The sequence below is a fragment of the Trachypithecus francoisi genome, unplaced genomic scaffold, assembly GCF_009764315.1.
Source record: "Trachypithecus francoisi isolate TF-2019V2 unplaced genomic scaffold, Tfra_2.0 Lachesis_group6, whole genome shotgun sequence".
NCBI lineage: Eukaryota > Metazoa > Chordata > Mammalia > Primates > Cercopithecidae > Trachypithecus > Trachypithecus francoisi.
In genome coordinates, this window is record NW_022681471.1 from 115864360 (window position 1) to 115886905 (window position 22546).

Consider the following 22546-nt stretch of genomic DNA (forward strand, 5'->3'; position numbering starts at 1 on the left):
TTGGGACATGTTGACCTTGTGGTGGTGGTGGCACAGCTATCTGAAGATGTCCCCCAGGAGGCTGGAGTTGTAAGTTTGGAACATATGCTAAAAATGTTAATTTGGGAGTCATCTCCATGGGGTGGTGATATTGGTTGTGCATGTCCGGGAACTCTGTAGGCCACATACGGATACAATTCATTCATTCATTCGCTCATTCATCCAACACCTATTATTGAGCACCGATTATGTGTCAGACACCATACTACACACTGAAGATATAGCAAGGAACAAATAAAATATAGGTCCTACTGAAATACATGATTGAACAAATCAATGGGTTTGAAGGAACAACTTTTCCTTACAGTAAAATTCCAATTAATATAGAAGGAATGATGAAAATAGAAAAAGAAAATCACCATTTGGCAAAGACCACAGTAACTGTTGCAGGTGAGAATTATCATCAATAGAGGCTACAGTTAGTGGGTAAATGTATGATGAGAAACAGGACATTTGCATCATCTCAAATGATCTCGATTAGATTCATTACAAAGTTTAAAGTAGTAGCTTTGCAGTGCAGAAACAAAGTAACCCATTTTTCAATGACTAGGATATTTTCTCTGCATTTCTTGTTTTTCATATATATATTTATTATTATTATTATTATTATTATTATTTTGAGACAGAGTCTCGCTCTGTCGCCCAGGCTGGAGTGCAGTGGCGCAATCTCGGCTCACTACAAGCTCTGCCTCCCGGGTTCATGCCATTCTCCTGCCTCAGCCTCCTGAGTAGCTGGGACTACAGGCGCATGCCACCACGCCCGGCTAATTTTTTGTATTTTTAGTAGAGATGGGGTTTCACCGTGTTAGACAGTATGGTCTTGATCTCCTGACCTCGTGATCTGCCCGCCTCGGCCTCCGAAAGTGCTGGGATTACAGGTGTGAGCCACCGCGCCTGGCCTCTTTTTTTTTTTTTTTTGACAGATTCTCATTTTGTTGCCCAGGATGGAGTACAGTGGTGACATCTTGGCTCACTGCAACATCTGAGTCCCGGGTTCAAGCGATACTCCTCACTCAACCTTCCGAGTAGCTGGGAAAACAGGTGAGTTCCACCATGCCCGACTAATTTTGTATTTTTTTAGTAGAGACGGGGTTTCACCATGTTGGCCAGGCTGGTCTCAAACTTCTGACCTCAGGTGATCTGCCCACCTCGGCCTCCCAAAGTGCTGGGATTACAGGTGTGAGCCACCACGCCCAGCTGTTTTCAGATATTTAAAAGCAGAGTTGGAAGCAACTCTGAAGGTGAGGGACACTTTGAGATGCTGTGTCAAGTGGTGACAGGTGATGACTGTGGTTAATAGTCATTAACTATAGGCTATAGTAACGTTACAGTCATTAACTCTAGGCTATAGTAACCACAGGCTATAGTAACATGCTAGAACATTCACAAAAGACTCTTGTATCAGGAGAGGAGGCCAGAGAGAAAGAAAGGGTTGCAAAAGACAGGAAGAGAAAGTCTTAAGAAAGGAGGGCTCGTTAATCTTGGGGGAAATTGTAATCCCAGCACTTTGGGAGACCAAGGCAGGAGGATCGTTTGAGGCCAGGAGTTTGAGGCCAGCCTGGGCCACACAGTGATACCCGTCTCTACAAAAAATAAAATAATTAGTCTGGTATGGTGTTGCATGCCTGTAGTCCCAGCTACTAGGGATGCTGAGGAGGGAGGATTACTTGAGCCTAGGAGTTTGAGGCAGCAGTAAGCTATGGCTGCACCGCTGCACTGCAGCCTGGGTGACAGGGCGAGACCACATCTCTCTAAAAAACAAAACAAAAAAAACTTATCTGGGTGAAGCAGGGCAATTTTGATTAGAGACCCTGTAATATGCCTTTTGACCTTTCGTTAGCAAATCACCCTAAAAGTATTCGATCAAGCTGAGATTTAAGGCAAATCATGCTCCTTAACATGTCTCTGGTTTTCTAGTAGGAAACACCCATCCCCCAGCAGATGAATTAGAATAGGACAATCATATACATATGTCATAAAAGTCAACAAATATTTTCGAATGTCTTTGATGTACTAAGCACCAGTTGGTGAAGGGATTATGGCTAGGGGTGATTTTAACTTTGGAACCATATAAATGTTTTTACACAACCATAAAACACAATGAAATAAAAATTGAAATGAAATACAACAAACCAATTTAATGACATACCAAGTTGTTGGCATAACCCCGCAGAGAATGATCTCAAGTTATTTAACACCACAGCAATGTGACTGCATATACTTGGTGGGGTATAGCCTAAAGACAAAAGGAACTGGAAAAAAAATCTTAAGGCAAGGCTCACACCTGTAATCCCAGCACTTTGGGAGACTGAGGTGGGAGGATCATTTGAACCCAGGAGTTCTAGACCAGCCTAGGCAACACAGGGAGACCCCATCTCTACAGAAAACAATCTTAAATTGTTCTCATTTGTCAGGTGTTATTATTATTTGAGACTGCACATACCCACACTGATAAAGTAAATATATAATTATGTTAATGCCATTGGGAACCAAGATTTTCAGTATAAAAAACAGAGACACAAATGTAAAATTCAACAAGTCAAAGCCTAGTGGTCCTGAATTTGAATTGGAAATACCAGTATAAACTCATGATTATTTCCCCCTTTCAAGATATATCTATATATATATATCTTGGCCAGGCGCGGTGGCTCACACTTGTAACCCCAGTACTTTAGGAGGCCAAGGTGGGCGGATCACTTGAGCTCAGGAGTTCAAGACCAGCCTGGGCAACATGGTAAGGCCCTGTCTCTATACAACATAAAAAATTAGCCGGCCATGGTGGTGCGTACCAGCAGTCCCAGCTACTAGGGAGGCCAAGGTAGGAGAATCACCTGTGCCTGGGAAGTGGAGGCTGCAGTGAGCCATCATCGTGCCAGTGTACTCTAGCCTGAGCAACAGAATGAGACTGTGCCTCAAAGCAGAAACGATGTGCGTGTGTGTATGTGTGTGTGTATCTTAACTCTGTCGACTAGAAAGACCTAGAAGCAAAGACCAGCCCAATAGTAATTATTCTGAAATCTGGCAAAGGGAAAGAACCGAGGACTTATCCTGCCTTTCTTACATAGACTGAATTTCATTGTCAACAAATAGTTGATGAGGAATAGTTCTTTATAGAACAATTTCCAGCGGTAAATAAAAAAGGAACCATATAATTTTAATATCCTTGTGTTGTAACCCCTGAGGAATTACTAGATCAAGCTGTTGGGGGACTTTGTAATGTTTGAGTGGCTTTAACAAAACACCTGAGACTGGGTAACTTATAAACAACAAACACTGATTGGGCGTGATGTCTCATACCTGTAATCTTAGCACTTTCCAAGGCTGAGGCAGGTGGATCGCTTGAGCCCAGGAATTTGAGACCAACCTAGCCAATGTGGTGAAACCCCATCTCTACAAAAAATACAAAAATTATCCGGGCATAGTGGCAGGTGCCTGTAGTCCCAGCTACTTGGGAGGCTGAGATGGGAGGATGGCTTGAACCCGGGAGGTTGAAGCTGCAGTAAGCCACAATTGTGCCACTGCACTCCAGCCTGTGTGGCAAAGCAAGACCCTGTCTCAAACAACAACAACAATAAAAACCAACCAACCAAACAAACCCAGACATTGATTTCTTAACAGTTCTGGCTGTTGGGAACTCCACGGTCAGGGCATTCAGTGTCTGGTGAGGGCCCTCTGGCTGAGTCCGCACATGGCAGAAGAGTGGAAGGGCAAAAAAAGGCCTGAAGTGCTCCCTTCAACCTCTTCCATCAGGGTGCTAATTCCATTCAAGGGGGCCCAGGAGGGGTGGGCAGGGCTCCATCCTCATCATCTAATCACCTCCCAAAGGCCCTGCATCCTAGTACCCTCACACTGGAGGTTAAGTTTCAGCAGATGAATTTTAGGGGGCACACTCAGACCTCAGCACTGAGAAGAACTTCTAGCTGTGGTCTGAGCACTGAGCACAAGGTTGGCAGTAGATTTTCCTGGTCCTGTTAGACCTCATTAAAGATTTAGACACTTTTCCTAAGAATAATGGGAAGCCAAAGAAGGATGTTCATATCAGCTTTGCATTTTGTAAATATGGAAGATGAGCTATGCCCTCTCATGACAGGACCTTAAAGGAAATTAATGGAAGGAGGTGCCATAGTGTGTTCAGGAGAGCATGGGGTTCCTGGATCTAAGACAGGTGAACCACAGTGAGTATGAGCATATCTTTCTAGATGATTTTTAAAATAGAGACAGGGTCTCCCTATGTTGCCCAGGCAAGTCTCAAACTCCTGGGCTCAAGCGATCCTCCCACCTCAACCTCACAAAGCGCTGGAATCACAGGGAGCCACTGCACTCGAGGGCCCATCATGTCTTTTATTATCCAATGGAGATATGTGGAAAAATACGTATTTTAATAGGGAAGATTTCAGGCACACGCTGATGAGTCTGGCCTGAAGTTACTATCAATCATTTTCTGTAGCTGATCCCCAAATGGAAGCAGCCTTTGGAAACCTAAGAACTGTCCTACGGAGAGGCGGCCTACCATCTGGACTCTGGCACCAGTCTGCCTGGTCTCAAATCCTGGCTCAACCACTTACCAGCTGTGTGACCTCGGGCAATTTGCCTAAACTCTCTGTGCTTCGGTTTCCTCATCTTTAAATGGAGCATAATGACAACATTCATCTCATAGGGCTGGTTGTCATAAATATACTATTCCAAATATACTATTTTGTCTCTTGTCTTTTATTCCCACGTTCGGCCCCCTTTGTTCAGTCCCCCTAGGTCCATGCAGGTTACACTGAGTCAGGAGAATCACTTGAACCCGGGAGGCAGAGGTTGCAGTGAGCTGAGATCACGCCACTGCACTCCAGCCTGGGTGACAGAGTGAGACTCCATCTCAAAAAAAAAAAAAAAAAAAGAAAAGAAAAGAAAATAGATATGCAGTTGGCTCAAAAGACTCTCAGGGACGCCAGCCCTCGTGTGAATAGAGTCTAACCGTCTGACAAGCCACCTGTTTGGGTCTGCCTGGGATCAACACTTCATAAAGAAGCTTGTCGTGGTTCCCAGAAGGAGAGAACAGGCCCTTGCCAAGCTTAAGGGAACAGGATGTATGGCACTTTGTGCCTGCATAAATAAATGATCTGGATAAAATTCTGTCTATGACTTCTTTTATTGTAGCATAATAGTGAGGTTGTAGAGAAGGAAAGAGACAAAGAGCTTCACCTGCTTTAATTGTGGGACACAACCCTACTTATCCAAGTGACGTGATGTCAAAGGGCCACATTCATTCATTCTTCCAACAGATTATTTCAAGAGTGCCTGTTTTAGGATGCAGGGCTATAAAAACCAGACAAAACCCTACATTGTAAAGTGACTTAGATCAGGTTGTAAAAACTGGTTTCAAAAGCAACTGGTAGATGTAATCAAAAGGTATCCCGAGCTGCACAGAGTGGCACGTGCCTGTGGTCCCAGCTACTCAGGAGTCAGGAGGATCACTTGAGTCCAAGAGTTTGAGACCAGCCTAGGCAACATAGTGAGACCCCAACTCAAAATAAATAAATAAATAAAATAAAATAAAAGGTATCCTGAGTTCTTTGGAAAGACTCCAGAAAGCCAAGATTTCAAATCTCTACAGCTCTTCAAAGATGAAAGACTTGTGAAAATCATTTAGGAAAGAACCCACTTATGTGTGCAACTAAAATTTAAGGAGTGAGGACTTAGTAATTCTCAAAGTGCAGCCTCAGACAAGCAGCATCAACACAAACTGGGAAATCTGTTAGAAATGCAAGTTCCCAGACTGCATCCCAAACCTCCCGAATAAGAAACTCTGGGAGTGGAGACCTGCAATCTTCGATTTAAAAAGCTCTCCGGGCTGGACATGTTGGCTCACGCCTCTAACCCCAGCATTTTGGGAGGCTGAGGTGGGAGGACTGCTTGAGGTCAGGAGTTTGAGACCAGCCTGACCACTGCTACTAAAAATACAAAAATTAGCTGGGCGTGGTGGCACACCTGTGGTCCCAGCTACTTGGGAGGCTGAGGCAAGAGAATCGCCTGAGCCCAGAAGGTTGAGGCTGCAGTGAACTATGATCACACCACGGCACTCCAGCTAGGTGCTAGAGCAAGACCCTGTCTCAGAAATAAAATAAAATAACAAGCTCTCCAGGTGTTTTGGATGCCAAGTTTGAGGACCATAGGTGTATTTTTTAACAAAGGACAATTCCGCCAGATGGCATTCCAACATGAGAAATAACAAACACATCTGTTCTGCAGTTTCACAAAAATTCCACCAGGTGGCACACTAACCTGGGTACAGCCATCCCCTCTATCCAAGGTTTCGCTTTCTGCAGTTTCCGTTAGCCATGGTCAACCTCCGCCAAAAATATTAAACAGAAAATTCTAGAAATAAACGATTCATATTTAAAATTACATACTGTTCTGAGTAGTGTGATGAAATCTCGCGCCGTCCCGCTCTGTCCTGCCCAGGCTGTGAATCACCACTTTGTCCAGGGTATCCACACTGAATATGCTACACATCATTCGTCACTTAGCCATCTTGATAATTAGATGGAAAAAGCCAGTATACAGAGAGCTTAGTACTATTCAAAGTTTCAGGCATTCACTGGGGGCCTTGGAACATATCCCCTGAAGACAAGGGTTGGCAGGGACCACTATAGTGGGAAAAACATATTTGTCCTGCAATTACGCGACAATTCTACCTGGTGGCACTCTAACTGAGTAATAGGAAAGACCCTCATATGCAATCGCAGGCAAATTCCATCGGGGGCGATGTAATCAGAGTAATAAGAAAAACATATCTGTGTGCAATTACAAGAAAATTTTACTAGGTGGCACTGGAATCTCATTAATAAGAAAAGCACCGCTACACTCCAGCCTGGACAACAGAGCCGGACTGTTTCAAAAAGAAAGAAAAAAGAAAAAAGTCTCACCGGGTACGGTGGCTCACACTTGTAATCACTTTGGGGGGCCAAGGTAGGCAGATCACTTGAGGCCAAGAATTGGAGACCAGTCTGGCCAACATGGTGAAACCCCATCTCTATTTTAAAAAAGTACAAAATATGTCCCGGCGCAGTGGCTCACACCTGTAATCCCAGCACTTTGGGAGGCCGAGGTGGGCGGATCACGAAGTCAGGCGTCAGAGACCAGCCTGGCCAACATGGTGAAACCCCATCTCTAGTAAAAATACAAAAATTGGCTGGGCATGGTGGCGCATGCCTGTAATCCCAGCTACTCGGGAGGCTGAGGCAGGAGAATCACTTGAATCAGGGAGTCGGAGATTGCAGGGAGCTGAGATCACGCCACTGCACTCCATCTCAAAAAAAAAAAAAAAAGTACAAAAAATTAGCCAGGCGTGGTGGTGTGCACCTGTAGTCCCAGCTACTCTGGAGACTGATGGGAGGATCACCTGAGCCTGGGAGGTGGAGGCTGCAGTGAGCCGAGTGCATGGCGCCACTGCACTCCAGCCCAGGCGACAGAGTGAGACCCTGTCTCAAAAAAAAAAAAAAAAAAAAAACACTGCCTTACCATCCTGCAATTTACATGACAACCCCACAGGGGGCATTCTAACATAAGAGATAGAAAAATATATTCTGCAATTACACAAAAATTCCACATGATGACACTCTAACACAACAAATTAAAAACTGTTATGCAATTATGTAAGAAAGTCCGTATCTAACATAAGAAATAAAAAGCCAGCTCTGCAGTTACATAAGAATTCCACAGGTGGTGCTCTAACATAATGAGAAAATTTGTCACGTGTCGAATTCTCTTGGAATTTAGTCAAAAACCATATTAATACATGGTGATAACTTATAGAATGTATTTACTTGGTAAATTAAAGTGTAAGTTAAAATTTAGTACATATGATTTGAATATATCTTAATATAGGACTTAATCTTTGCATTTTAATGACTTGTTTGCACATTCTTCCTACCAGTAGTAGATCCTCTGAGGCAGAAATCAAATCGAATTTTTCAGTCTCCTCAACTCTACTACAGTAGTTGATACATTAATAGGAATTCAATATTTATTAAACAAGTTAAAAGAAGAATTAATTAAAAACTTGAGGCTGGGCACAGTGACTCATGCCTGTAATCTTAGCACTTTGAGAGGCCGAGGTGGTGGATCACCTGAGGTCAGGAGTTCGAGACCAGCCTGGCCAACATGGTGAAACCCTGTCTCTACTAAAAATACAAAAACTAGTCGGGCGTGGTGGTGCGTGCCTGTAGTCCCAGCTACTTGGGAGGCTGTGGCAGAAGAAGAGCTTGAACTCGGGAGGTGGAGGTTGCAGTGAACCAAGATTGCACTACTGCACTCCAGCCTGGGCAACAGAGTGAGACTCCATCTGAAACAAACAAACTGTGAGAGGTCAGTGAGAATCAAATGAATGGAGGAAAGGAAATATGAATAAAATAAAATCTAGAGCACTTGAGCTCTATTCCCAAGACTTCTATATTCCAAGACTGGAATAACGATGTTCTTTTCAATGCCTTCAAGTTGAGATTTTTAAAAAAGTTAGTGAACTAAAACATAAGCAAAATTAAGTTTATTTTTAAAAAGTAAGACCTGTAGTCCTAGCTATGTGGGAGGCTGAGGTGGGAGGATTACTTGAACCCAGGCTGCAGTGATCTGAGATTGCACCACTGCACTCCATCCAGCCTAGGCAACAGAGTGAGACCCTGTCTCAAAAAAAAGAAACTCAGTAAGAAAATTAGGTTTGATTGTGCTTTCAGAAGCTATTGAAGCTTTTTCAGTAACTTAGTTATTCGGGAACATGGTTTTCCAATTAACTGGATTGATGGCCCAGAGAAGCCTGGAAAAGCTGCCTTTAGGGTCCCCGCAGGATTCATCCCAGAAGGGAGTGTCTCACTCTGCCCAAGGCTGGGCTGCACCAGCAGCTGCAGAAGGACAAGGCAAGGGCCTGGTGATTTGCAGACCAGACACACTCGAGGCCAGGCCAGAGCTCACTTAGGAAACCTGGGAAGCAGCCAAGCTCTCTTCCTGCCAGCTGGCGGCTCTTTCTGGTGCTAATTGCTGCCTCCTCCTTTTTGAGATCTCCCGAAGCCACAGAGTCCTGTCCCCTCATTCCATCAAAACCTGCTTTCCCGGTGCTCACCAGCTAATGTACCCCTGATTATTTCCAGTTCCACAGCCCAAAAGCTGATTCTAAATCGGAAATCCGAATCTTCTGTCCTGACCGGCCTCTCCGTCCAACTGCCCTCAAGTTCACGGTCACACTGCTAACTTCAGGTCCAGTCTCCCTCACCACCTTCTGTTTTGCCTTTGGGAAGGGAATTTGCGTTTTCTTCCGAGCTAAAGACCTAAACTCCAAAGAAATCTCAAATGGTGGTGTTTTAGGCATCAGCCACTGATTAGGGATTGGTCAAAGACGAATTGGGGCTCTTCACGGCACTGGGCTGTGCTGTGGCCCCCGGTCTGCATTGCTCACACAGCTGGGAGCTCCTGGGGTCCCAGGCTTTGACTCGCAGGGATGTTACAAGATGTCCTATTAGCCTATTTAAAAACAAAATGGGTGTCCAAGGCCCTGGCATTCATGGTCTCTGTCATCAGTCACCGCTTCACACCCTGGAGCTTTGCAAAGCCCCGAGTGCCACACTACTGCCACCCCTCAGCTGTGCTCCATGGCACCTGAGCGTTCCCACACAGATCTAGAGCTTTCTTCTAAACAGGTCTGCGTCTGTCACTGCCTCCACCTCTGCACCTAGTTGGGCCACGCTTGTCCATCTCTCTCATCTGGGCTTCTTGTGGAGGTTAAATAGCAGCCTTGTCCTGCTCCTGTCCACTCTCTATGTGGCAGTCAAGGGTGTCTTCCAAAAGCATAAGCCAGATCTTGTCCCTCCCCCGCTTAACGTGCACTGGTGCTTTCCCACTGCAATTAGAGTAAGAGTCAGAGTTCTTACCGAGACCTATTAAGGCATGACCTGATCGGACCCCGACTTCTCCCTCCTCACTGGCCTTCTGCTTGCTGTAGCCTGGCCACATCGTCTCTCCCTTCTGTTCCTCCAATACTCCCACTTGTTCCAGGCTCAGAGCTCTGCTTTCACCAGACCACGCCCAGATCTCTGCATAGATGCCCCCTTCTCTGCCTTGAGGTCTCGGCTGGCATCACCAGATAAAGGCTGTCCCTCCCTGCTGCCGCCAAGTGACTTTTCCACGTGACTAGACCCATCTGCTCCGTTCCGTGGAATGATTTTGTTGATGCGTTTATCGTGGGTGTTCCTCACTAGAATGGGAGGACCCTTCAAGGGTAGGTATCTGAACATGGTGCTCCTCTCAGAGCCTAGAATGGTACTAGACGACATGTTCATGGAATCTTCTCCACTCAGACTAATATTGTATCACAAAACCCTTGGGGAATTCTCTTGCATCAGCTGCATCTGTGTATGTACAAGAAACTACAGTCCATCAGTAAGAAGGAGGGTCCTTAGGAAGTCTTGGCTAGAGAACATGTCAGAGGGTTCTGTTTCTCTCCTGTTCTTGGTCCAGTGTGAGGACACATGGGAAATGGATGCCCTGTGAGGCTGGCCCAACTTCAGCTTCTAGAGGTCTCAACCTTGCAGCAAGTGGACAAATGAGTTTAAAAGGGGAAACGTGGGCCGGGCGCGGTGGCTCAAGCCTGTAATCCCAGCACTTTGGGAGGCCGAGACGGGCGGATCACGAGGTCAGGAGATCGAGACCATCCTGGCTAACACGGTGAAACCCCGTCTCTACTAAAAAATACAAAAAACTAGCCGGGCGAGGTGGCGGGCGCCTGTAGTCCCAGCTACTCGGGAGGCTGAGGCAGGAGAATGGCATAAACCTGGGAGGCGGAGCTTGCAGTGAGCTGAGATCTGGCCACTGCACTCCAGCCTGGGCGACAGAGCGAGACTCCATTTCAAAAAAAAAAAAAAAAAAGGGAAACGTGGGCCGGGCGCGGTGGCTCAAGCCTGTAATCCCAGCACTTGGGAGGCCGAGACGGGCGGATCACGAGGTCAGGAGATCGAGACCATCCTGGCTAACACGGTGAAACCCCGTCTCTACTAAAAAATACAAAAAACTAGCCGGGCGAGGTGGCGGGCGCCTGTAGTCCCAGCTACTCGGGAGGCTGAGGCAGGAGAATGGCATAAACTGGGAGGCGGAGCTTGCAGTGAGCTGAGATCTGGCCACTGCACTCCAGCCTGGGCGACAGAGCGAGACTCCATTTCAAAAAAAAAAAAAAAAAAGGGGAAACGTGGCTTCTGAATCTTGGCACTTCTTGTTTGCTGCTGTGTTACACATTTGAGGACGTGGCCTCGTCTTCTGGAATAAGTATGGTTTTAGGTTAAATATTGGCAGAACGCTGGTTTCTTCAAAATGAAAAAAAATCATGCAAATCTGAAACAAAGTTTGAATAATCTTATTTCATTTCATGGTCATTCATTGATACATTTTATGGTTTTAGGTTCTCTTAGACCTGTGGTTCTCAAAATCTCAGGACTGATTTTGTCCCTAGGAGCCATTTGGCAGTGTCTAGAGACATTTTTCGTTGTCACTGCTTGCGGGGAGGGTGCTACTGGCATCTGGTGGGACAGGGACACTGCTAAACATATCACAGCGCACAGGAAAGCCCGCAACAAAGAACAACGTGTACCAAATGTCAACAGTGCTGGAGTTGAGGAACATAGTCTCAGACTGTGAAAGTAAATCATGCAGTGCCTGAAAAGAAAATGCACGTTCTTTTTAGAAAGTGAAAAATATAGATAAACCAGAGAAGAGAAACTGCAAGCAACTGTCAAACTTTTGGTGTTTTATCTTTCTAGTATTTTTTTCTAAATACAAATATATTATTAACAAAAACGATATATGCCAGAAATAGTCTGCAACTTTTTTTTTTTTTTGAGACGGAGTCTCACTCTGTCACCTAGGCTGGAGTGCAGTGGCACAATCTCGGCTCACTGCAACCTCGGCCTCCAGGGTGCAAGCGATTCTCCTGGCTCAGCCTCCTGAGTAGCTGGGATTACAGGCACCCACCACCACGCCTGGCTAATTTTTGTATTTTTAGTAGGTATGGGGTTTCGCCATGTTGACCAGGCTGGTCTCAAACGCCTGACCTCAAGTGATCCACCCGCCTCAGCCTCCCAAAGTGCTGGGATTACAGGCATGAGCCACTGTGCCCACCCACTGTAACTCTTTTTAAATTCTGCTGCAGAACCATGTACATATCATTAAGGAACATTCTACTACATAATTTGGAATGACTGTATCGTATTTTGTTGTATGGATGAGCTATTATTTAATCATCTCCTACCATCGGATATTTACATTTTTCTGGTTTTATCTATTATTCTCAGTGCTTTGATGAAAGATTTTGTGCACAAGTGTGATTCCTTCCAAAGGATACATTCTTAGAAGTTGGGCTGCTGCATCAAAAGTTTTAAGGCTTCCATGTCTACCTTTGAAAACAACTAACTGGATGGTCAGGTCACTGTGGGTGGAGACACATTTTGCAGTCCTCGGTATCTCTTATTGTAACTACCAATGCATGATTTGTTTCCACAGTCTAAGACCATGTTCCTCAACTCCAGCACTGTTGACATTTGGTAACACGTTGTTCTTTGTTGCGGGCTTTCCTGTGTGCTGTGAGATGTTTAGCAGTGTCCCTGTCCTCGTCCCACCAGATGCCAGTAGCACCCTCCCCCCAAGCAGTGACAACCAAAAATGTCTCTAGACACTGCCAAAGGGCTCCTAGGGACAAAATCACTCCTTAGGTGTCTTAGGTGAGGCAGTCCCAGCAGCAGATCTTGAGAATAAGATTTGAGGCTGGGCACAGTGGCTCACACCTGTAATCTCAGCACTTTGGGAGGCCGAGGTGGGTGGATCACCTGAGGCCAGGAGTTCGAGACCAGCCTGGCCAACATGGTGAAACCTCATTGCTACTAAAAATACAAAAATGAGCCAGGCATGGTGGTGCGTGCCTGTAGTCCCAGCTACTTGGGGAGGCTGAGGCAGGACAATTACCTGAACACAGGAGGGGGAGGTTGCAGTGAGCCGAGATTGTGCCACTGCATTCTAGCCTGGGTGATCAAGTGAGACTCGGTCTAAAAAAAGAAAGAGAATAAGATTTGAGTGCAGGCCGGGCATGGTGGCTCACTCCTGTAATCCCAGCACTTTGGGAGGCTGAGGTGGGAGGATCATGTGAGCCTAGGAGTTCAAGACCAGCCTGAGCAATATAGGGAGACCCCCATCTCTACAAAAAAATAAATAAATAAAAACATTAGCTGGGTATGGTGGTGTGCACCTGTAGTCCTAGCTACTCTGGAGGCTGAGGTGGGAGGATTGCTTGAACCTGGGAGGCAGAAGTTTCAGTGAGCCAAGATTGTGCCACTGCACTCCAGCCTGGGTGACTGTGTGAGACTCTGTCTCAAAAAAAGAAAAAGAAACAAAAGATTTGAGTGTGAGTAGTTTATTTGAGAGAAGCATCAGTCAGGGAGTGTGGAAGTGAGACAGGGAAGAGAAAGAAGCTAGTATAAGGCATTCTAAGGAGCAGGTTACCTTTGTGGACAACTGGGGCTTCATACCCCTGAGAAGCTCCAGGAGAGAGTGCAGAACACATCTCGGGGTTGTCCCAGCTGAGGGGAGAGGAAGCTGGGGTATTGATCCTCCCACTCTCATTGATCATTGGTGGAGGGAAGGCTCTCCTGTGGGAACTCCCTGTCACCCTGGCCTTCCCTGCAAGGTGGCTCAGCAGAGGCCCACCATAGCCAGACACAGTCCGTGGCTGGAGAGTGATGGGTGCTTGTGGAAAGAATCCACCATTGGGCATGGGAATGGTGAGTGCCAAGGGTGTTATCATTGGTGCACTGACAGCACGGGCTGCCCTGGCTCCATAGTGAACACATAGCAGATGCCCACTCAGTATTTTCAAATAAACTAATGACACGGGCAGCTTTTTTCCTTGTAGGATGAAAGAGACCTTTTTAGAAGAGAAGGTGAATTGAGGCTCGATCCAGCCAAGCCTGCCACTTCACAGATGAGCCAGCAGATCCAGATAACTGAAACACATTGTCAAAGCAAGGCTTCCTTTCCACCCAGTAATGGAGGGCTGCTTATGTGTGGGGTTGTGGAGCTGATCATTCTCGTTATGGACAAGCATTCAGCTCTGCACACTGGGTTGCATGGTTACTGTCTGTTTCTCAAACATTTCATCCAAGCTCTCTTCTGTTTCAGAGCTTTGAACTTGCTGTTTTCTTCTGCATAGAACGGGCACCCCCTAGATCTCTGCACAGATCCCTCTTCTCATGATCCATGCCTTGGCTCCAGTAACACTTTCTCTTGGAGGCCACACTGGCCTATGGTTACAGAAAAGTTTAAGGAGGCGTTATCAAATGGTCAAAGCACAAGGGCACAGGCATTCAGAGGTGGTGTGGACCTCAAACACAGAGCAGGGGGTGCCAATGTATAGGAAATGGGCAGGTGGTGTGGGTGAAAGGAAATGAAGACAGGCGATTCAAAGTACATGCAGGCAGCCAAGTGTGGTGGCTCACGCCTGTAATCTCAGCACTTTGGGAGGCCAAGGCAGGAGGATTGCTTGAGGCCAGGAGTTCAAGACCAGCCTGAGCAACATAGTGAGACCTGTCTCTATTTTATATTTTTAAATATATATATATTATATATATTTGTGTGTATATATACACACATACGTATGTGTGTATATATACACATATGTATACACATATATATACACATCTATATAGATACACATATATAGATCTATATAGATCTATATATACACATATATACACATCTATACACACATATATACACATCTATACACATACACATATATACACATCTATATACACATATATACACATCTATATAGATACACACATATATACACATCTATATAGATACACATATATACACACTATATATACACATATGTGTATATATACACATATACACACATATATACACATATATACACATACATATATATATACACCACACACATGCACATTCAGCAAAGGTAGGTTGGAGAGCAAACTGTTTCATTTTGACTGGTTGCGGTGCCATGTATCTTCTGCTTCTACTATTAAATCCCACTTTCCACTTTCTCCATCCTCTCCTGTGGCCCAGGAGGCTGACCTGTATGAACTGCATCAACAGAGCCAGTTTTTCTAGAGCTGTGATCAGCAAACTTTTTCTGTAAAGCTTCAGACAGTACATATTATAGGCTTGTAGGTCATATGGTCCCTGTGTCACAACCACTGGACTCTGCCACTGTAGCGACAGTAGCGACTAAGTGGCCACAGGTAATATGTAAACAAAATGGGCATGGCTGTGTTCCAATAAAACTTTATTTATTAAACAGCAGCTGGTTGAATTTGGTCCATGGGCCAAATCCAGTTTGCTGATCTCAGCCCTAGATTAACATTTACAGCTGGGCAAGGTGGTTCATGTCACCTGTAATCCCAGCACCTTGGGAGGCCAAGGTGGGTGGATGACTTGAGGTCAGGAGTTCGAGACCAGCCTGGCCAATGTGGTGAAACCCCCATCTCTACTAAAAATACAAAACTAGCCAGGCATGGTGGCATGTGCCTATGATCCCAGCTACTTGGGAGGCTGAGGCAGGAGAATCGCTTGAACCCAGGAGGCGGAGGTTGCAGTGAGCCAAGATCATGCCATTGCACTCCAGCCTGGGTGACAGAGTGAGACTCTGTCTCAAAACAAACAAACAAACAAAAACCCTTCCAATCTTAGTTCTCTTCTAGGGGTTACCACAATAGTCAGTTTTGTGGGCATTTTTCATGCCTGTTATTCTATGTGTTCACATAAAAGTGTGTGTGTGTTTAAGAGAGAGTGAATTCAGTGATTCTCATCATTGGCTTTACATTAGAATCACCTGGGAGCTTTCAAAGCCCTTATACCTGAGTCCTACGTATGATTCCAATGTAATTGTCCGGGGCCCTGCCCGGACATTGGGAGTTTTAAAAAGTCCACAGTGGATTCTAATGTAAAGAATTACACCCATGAATGTAAAGAAATACATCATCTTATTTTTTTCTCTCTACATAAGTAATAATGGCAATTATTGTTTGGCAACTTTTTTTTTCCCACTTACAAATATTTCTTAGAGATCATTCCATGCCAGCACATACACATCTTCCTCATTCTTTTAAATGCTACATTGTTAACCAGAGTATGGGGCCATCTTCATTTAGATAAGCATTCTAATACTAATGAGCATTTCCTTGTCTTCTAGATTTTCATCCTTACAAATAATGCTGTAATAAACATCCTCCCACGTTTCTTTGAGCATGCTTGTGAGTGTTTTTCTTTTTTGAGACAGGGTCTTGCTTTGTCACCCAGCTGGAGTGCAGTGGCACCATTATGGGTCATAGGAGCCTCGACCTCCCAGGCTCAAGCAATCCTCCCACCTCAGCCTCCCGAATAGCTGGGACCACAGGTGTGAGCCACCACACCTGGCTAATTTTTGTATTTTTTTGTAGAGAGGGGTCTCACTATGTTGCCCAGGCTGGGAGTGTTTCTTTAGGGTCTATATCAGCAAGTGGAATTGCTGGGTCAATGGGTTTGCATATTTTGGATTTTATTGCTATTGCTGTATTACCTTCAAAATAGCAGTGCAGGCTCACAATCTCATCACTCCAATCCTGATATCCAAAAAGTTCTGAAAGTTTAAAGAATTTTGCTGATTCATTTGGTGGTAAAATCCAATTTATTCTGATCCATCTCGTTCTAAAACCTTACCTGAACTGACATGAGCCTATTGAAAGTGTTTAATAGTCTTAGAGTTGCTATAGAAAGTATTCATTGGATTGGAGTTTTAAAGGTGCTATACAGACCCTGTTGTGGGTGTTATGCAACATATGGTGGGCACATTGCACTGCCTTTCTAGAATCAGAAGTGTTGTGAACTCTGAAACACAGCTGGTCCTACAGATTTCAAATAAGGGTCTGTGGACTGCCTCCCAGTTTACACTCCCAACCGTGGTACCTGAAAGCACCTTTCACAGCCCCTGATGTCATACTTCTTAAGTTTTGTCAGTCTGATGAGTGAAGAGTAGTAATCTCACAGTTATTTACTTTGCATTTCCCCATTCCTAACGATTTTGTGCAAATTTTCCTAAGTGATTGATCATTTATGTTTCAACTTTTGTGTATTGCCTACTTAAATCCTTTGCTCATTTTTCTTTTGGGTGTCTGTCTTTTTCTTATGAATTTTTAAGAGTTCTTTATATATGCAGTATATTTTTTACCTGTCACATATGTTGCGTATATTTTATTCCAATCATGTCTCTAAGCCTTGTCTATGTTGTTTTTTGTTTTACAGATATTTTTATTTTTTTTAATCTCTGTCTTCTCTGAGACAGGGTCTCGCTCTGTCGCTCAGGCTGGAGTGCATTGGTGTGATCATGGCTCACTGCCGCCTTGCACTCCTGGGTTCAAGAAATCCACCTGCCTCAGCCTCCTGAGTAGCTGGGGCTACAGGCATGCATTATATGCCCAGCTAATTAATTTTTTTTTTTTTTTGTAAAGATGCCATCCCACTATGTAGCCCAGGCTGGTCTTGAACTCTTGGGCTCAAGCAATCCTTCCACCTCGGCCTCCCAATGTGCTGGGATTATAGGAGTGAGCCACTGTGCCTGGCCTTATTTTTAGTTTTGATGCAGTTACACTTATTAATCATTTCATCTTGAATCATGTCAATATTAATGATTTTGTGGGGGGTTTTCTTGGTCTTAAGAAGGTCTTTCCTAACTCTGAGGTTATAAACAGATTCCATATTTTCTTCTAATATTTCTATATTTTTGTGTCTTTTACTCACCTGAAATTTATGTATATGTGCATATGTGTGAGTGCATATGTGTTGGCTTGAATGGCATGATATGGAAATCCCGATTCCTCTCCTCAAATGGATAGCTAATTATGCAGCCCATTTATTGCATAGACTATCCTTTCCCCACTGATTTGAACTACCACTGCTGTTATCTACTGTCATCCCTTGGTATAGGCTAGGGATTGGTTCCAGGACACCCTCCTCCCGTGTATAACAAAATCCTCAAATACTTAAGTTCCATAGTCAGCCCTCGTAGACTAAGTCGGCCTTCCATATTTGCAGGTGTTGCATCCCAAAAATACTTTTTTTTGAGACAGAGTCTCGCTCTCTCACCCAGGCTGGAGTGCAATGGTGCGATCTGGGCTCACTGCAACCTCCGCCTTCCGGGTTCAAGCAATTCTCCCGCCTCAGCCTCATGAGTAGCTGGGATTACAGGCGCCCACCAACACACCCGGCTAATTTTTGTATTTTTGGTAGAGACAGAGTTTTGCCACGTTGGCCAGGCTGGTCTTGAACTCCTGACCTCAGGTGATCCGCCCACCTCAGCCTCCCAAAGTACTGGGATTACAGGTGTGAGCCACCACACCCAGCCCCAAGAATACTGTATTTTCGATCTTCCTTTGGTTGAAAAAAATTGTGTACAAGTAGACTCTCATAGTTCAAACTCACGTTGTTCAAGGGTTAACTGTATTTCTTTTATTTATTTAATTAACAAACACTTCAATTGCACTTGCTATGTGCTGGGTACCAGTCAAAGCACATCATCAATATTAACTCTTTAATCCTCACATAGAAATCCTATGAGGTGGGTACTCCGAGCATTTCCTCTTTACTTATGAAGAAACAGGCACATGAGGGCCCATCTAGCAAGTGGTTGACCCAGGATTTGAACCAAGGATGTTTGCAACCATAGACCAGAACAGAGTTCCTGCCCCAAGTCTGACTTCTAGGTATCTACTCAAGAGGGATGAAAACATACAGTCACTGAAAGGCTTGTACTTAATCTTCAAATATACATGAGTCTCTTTGTTAGGGGATCTGAATTCCTTTCTATTGCTCTATTATTTTTTGTGCAAATACTGTACTATTTTTAATTATCATAGCTATATAGCATGCTCTTCTATCTGGTAGAAGAAGACATTCCCTTATTGCTGTTTTTTTAAACAATGTCATGCCTATTCCAGTGCATTCTTATTTCCATGTGAATTTTAGAATCATCCTATGAAGGTCTGAAAAATCCTCTTGTGCTGGGCACGGTGGTTCATGCCTGTAATCCCACACTTTGGGAGGCTGAGATGGGAGGATCGCTTGAGCTGGGAATTTTGAGACCAGCCTGGGTAACATGGCGAAACCCCATCTCTACAAAAAGTACAAAAATTAGCAGGGCATGATGGCACATGCATGTGGTCTCAGCTACTTGGGAGGCTGACGCAGGAGGATTGCTTGAGCCCAGGAGGTTGATCCTGTAGTGAGCCATGACTGCATCACTGTACTCCAGCCTGGGCATCAGAGTGAGACCCTGTCTAAAAAAAAAATATCTTGCAATACATGGTTCAGTCAGGTTTCATCAATTCTCTTCAGGAGCTGATACAATGCAGTAGTTCAAACACCAGCTCCTGAGCCAACTTCTTGGGTTCTATTCCCAGCTCTGATGCTTATTAGCTGTGTAACCTTAAATAAGGTAGCTAATCTGTGTTCTAGCTTCTTCACAGGGCAAGAGGAGATAATAAGAGTGCTAGCTCTTTGGATTCTAGAGAGGATTATATTTAATCTTGAGAGGATTAAGTACTTACTTTGCTACTGCAAATACATGTCAATTACTTAGCTTTTTATTATTTTTTCATTTCTTCTTAGACACATTCAAAGGTATTTTATCATTTTTGTAGCTATTGAAAATGAGATTTTTTTCTATTACAACTTATAATTTTCATCACTAACATGTCTGTTCATTTTCAGTTGATTTGCCAGAAAATCATACTGTCAGCATATAGTCTGACAATGTTCTCCTCTTTTATTTGTATTTCATTTCTTTTTCTTGTCCTAATGCCTTGTCTAGGATTCTAGGACATTGTTGAACAGTAGTAATATTGTACTTGTCTTGTTCCTGACTTTGTATGACAGATACTGTTGGTTGACTCTTGGTTCGGCCATTTTGTGTTTCTTCTTTTGAAGAGAGCCTTGATTTTGTTCAGGTGTCAGACATCATCCCCCTCATTCCCCCCACCCTCCCCCCGCCCCAATTCTTGGGAAGAATCTTAATTTGAGCCAATCATGGCAAGTCTGTTCTGCTTGCTATTGACTGGTTTATGAATGGGCCTGGAAGGCAGTTGCGATTAATGAGACATGATGGAACTGTCTGGGGACTTCTGGGAAAGTTTTCCTGACTTTTAATAAAATATTGGAGGTAAGGAGGTATTTTCCTTTCCAAGTCTAGCCTTTGGACGCTGTTGTATGAGGATAGGATTCTTAGAGCAAAGGGAATATCGATTGAGTAGTGAAGGAAGGTAGTTATAAACATCAGCTATGACTATGTGACTAGTATAGAAACAAGAACTGTAATTGTCATGAGTATTTCTTATTTAGCCGTGACTATGTTTGTGTGCATGAAATATCTTTGGTTTCTTCCCTTTCTTATCCCCTTATTATGTAACATAAGATGTGTTGATTTTATATCATAGTATTTAGGTATTATTCACTTTACATCATAGTATTTAAGTCATGGGACGTCAAAGAGAAGGGTAAACATTAAAGACTTTATCTTCTCTTCTGGGGAAAGGGTTAGTGGGTTTTCAGTTATATGAAGGATGGTTCTATCATGTTAGGTGGAATTATGACCTTGTTATTTTCTCTATTTAGAGATTAAGTGTGGCTTAAGGAGATGCATATAAATGCCAGGTTCACAAGGGATGGACATGTGATGTTTAATTTTATGTGTGAACTTGCCTGAGCCATGTTGCCCAGATATTTGGTCAAACAGTATGCTGAGTGCTTTTATAAGGGTGTTTTTGAGTGAGATTAACACTGGGATTGGTAGATTGAGTAAAGCACATTGCCCTTCATAAAGTGGGTGGGGCTCATCCAATCAGTTGAAGGCCTGATAGAACAAAAGACTGATCTTCCTCAAGCAAGAAGGAATTCTGCCAGCATACTGCCTTCAAACTTGAACTTCAACATTGACTTTTCCCTGGGTCTCCAGCCTATCGGTCTACCCTTCAGGTTTTTGACTTGCCAGCCTCCATAATCACATTAATACATCTTAAATCTCTAAACTCTAAGCCTGTTTCTCACATTTGGTAGCCTTGCAACTCGACTAGTTATCACACCCCTCAGCTCCAGGATTCTCTTTTGTGTTTTAAGTTGATCTGTTTTGTCATGGTGTTTATCTTCTAAATGTCTTTCAAGGAGAAATGCCTTTAACTATGCTCTTAATTCCCAGAAGTACATGGTTGAATTACAGTCACACACCACATAATGGCAATTCAGTCAATGAGAAAATGTATATAGTACAGTGGTCCCATAAGATTACAATGGAGCTGAAAAATTACTATCTCACAAATACTTACACTGTGGTACAGTTGCCTATGATCAGTACAGTAACATATGCTGGATAGGTTTATAGCCTAGGAGCAATAGGCTATAACACGTAGCCTACGTATGTAGTAGGCTATACCATCTAGGTTTGTGTAAGTATACTCTATGATGTTTGCACAATGATGAAATTGTCTAACAAGGCATTTCTGAGAACATTCTCCATTGTTAGGTCCCACATGACTGTATTTAGAATTAGATCACAGTCATGGCCATCCAGGTAATCAAGGTAGTTGAGTAAAATCAACCATTCATAGCAATCACAGGCCACAACTTTAAGTAAACATTCTAAGAAATGTAAGTTCCTATAAGAAGCGTTCATAGCTCCAAGTTTGGATTTTTGTTGTTTTCTTTTCTTTTTAGGGGCAACTTTATGATGTCAACATACAGAACAACTAAGGCTTAACTGAATTTTTATGGTTACTGATATAAACTGATTTGCTCACACCCATCTAAATAAAGGCTGATTGTTAATTTGGGGCTTTGCATCTTCAAAACAGTTTCTTACATTTTCTTTAAGATTTCTGTAAAAATTGTGAACTGTTTTATGAGAGATAATTTAAATAAAGTACATAAATCTTAAAGAGTACAGCTTGATGAACTTTTGTATATGTCTACACCTGTGGAACTACCACTGAAATTAAGATATGGAACTTTCTAGCATCCCTGAAGCCTCCCTCATGCCTCTTGCCAGTCAACACCACCCTCCCAGAAGTAACCACTGTTCTTATTTATTTCACCATGGCTTACTTTTGCCTGTTTTTGAACTTCATATAAGTGGAATCATATAGTATGTGTTCTTTCTTGCTTGGCTTCATTTAACTTAATGTCTATGAGATTTGTCCATGTTGTTGAAAGTACTCTGCTTCTAACTTGATCTTGATTAAAATTAAAATCATTTTGGTTTATATTAACTTGGTTACTTATTTGTAAAATGGGATATATGACAGTTACCTCTCAGAGTTTGGGGAATAATCAAATTTATAGGCAGCTATATCCATATTAGTTTTATGGTTTGATAATAATAGGTAAGAAATATAACTGGAAGCACTAGTTACAGAACCACAGCCCATGGTGCTTCTCTGAGCAGAAA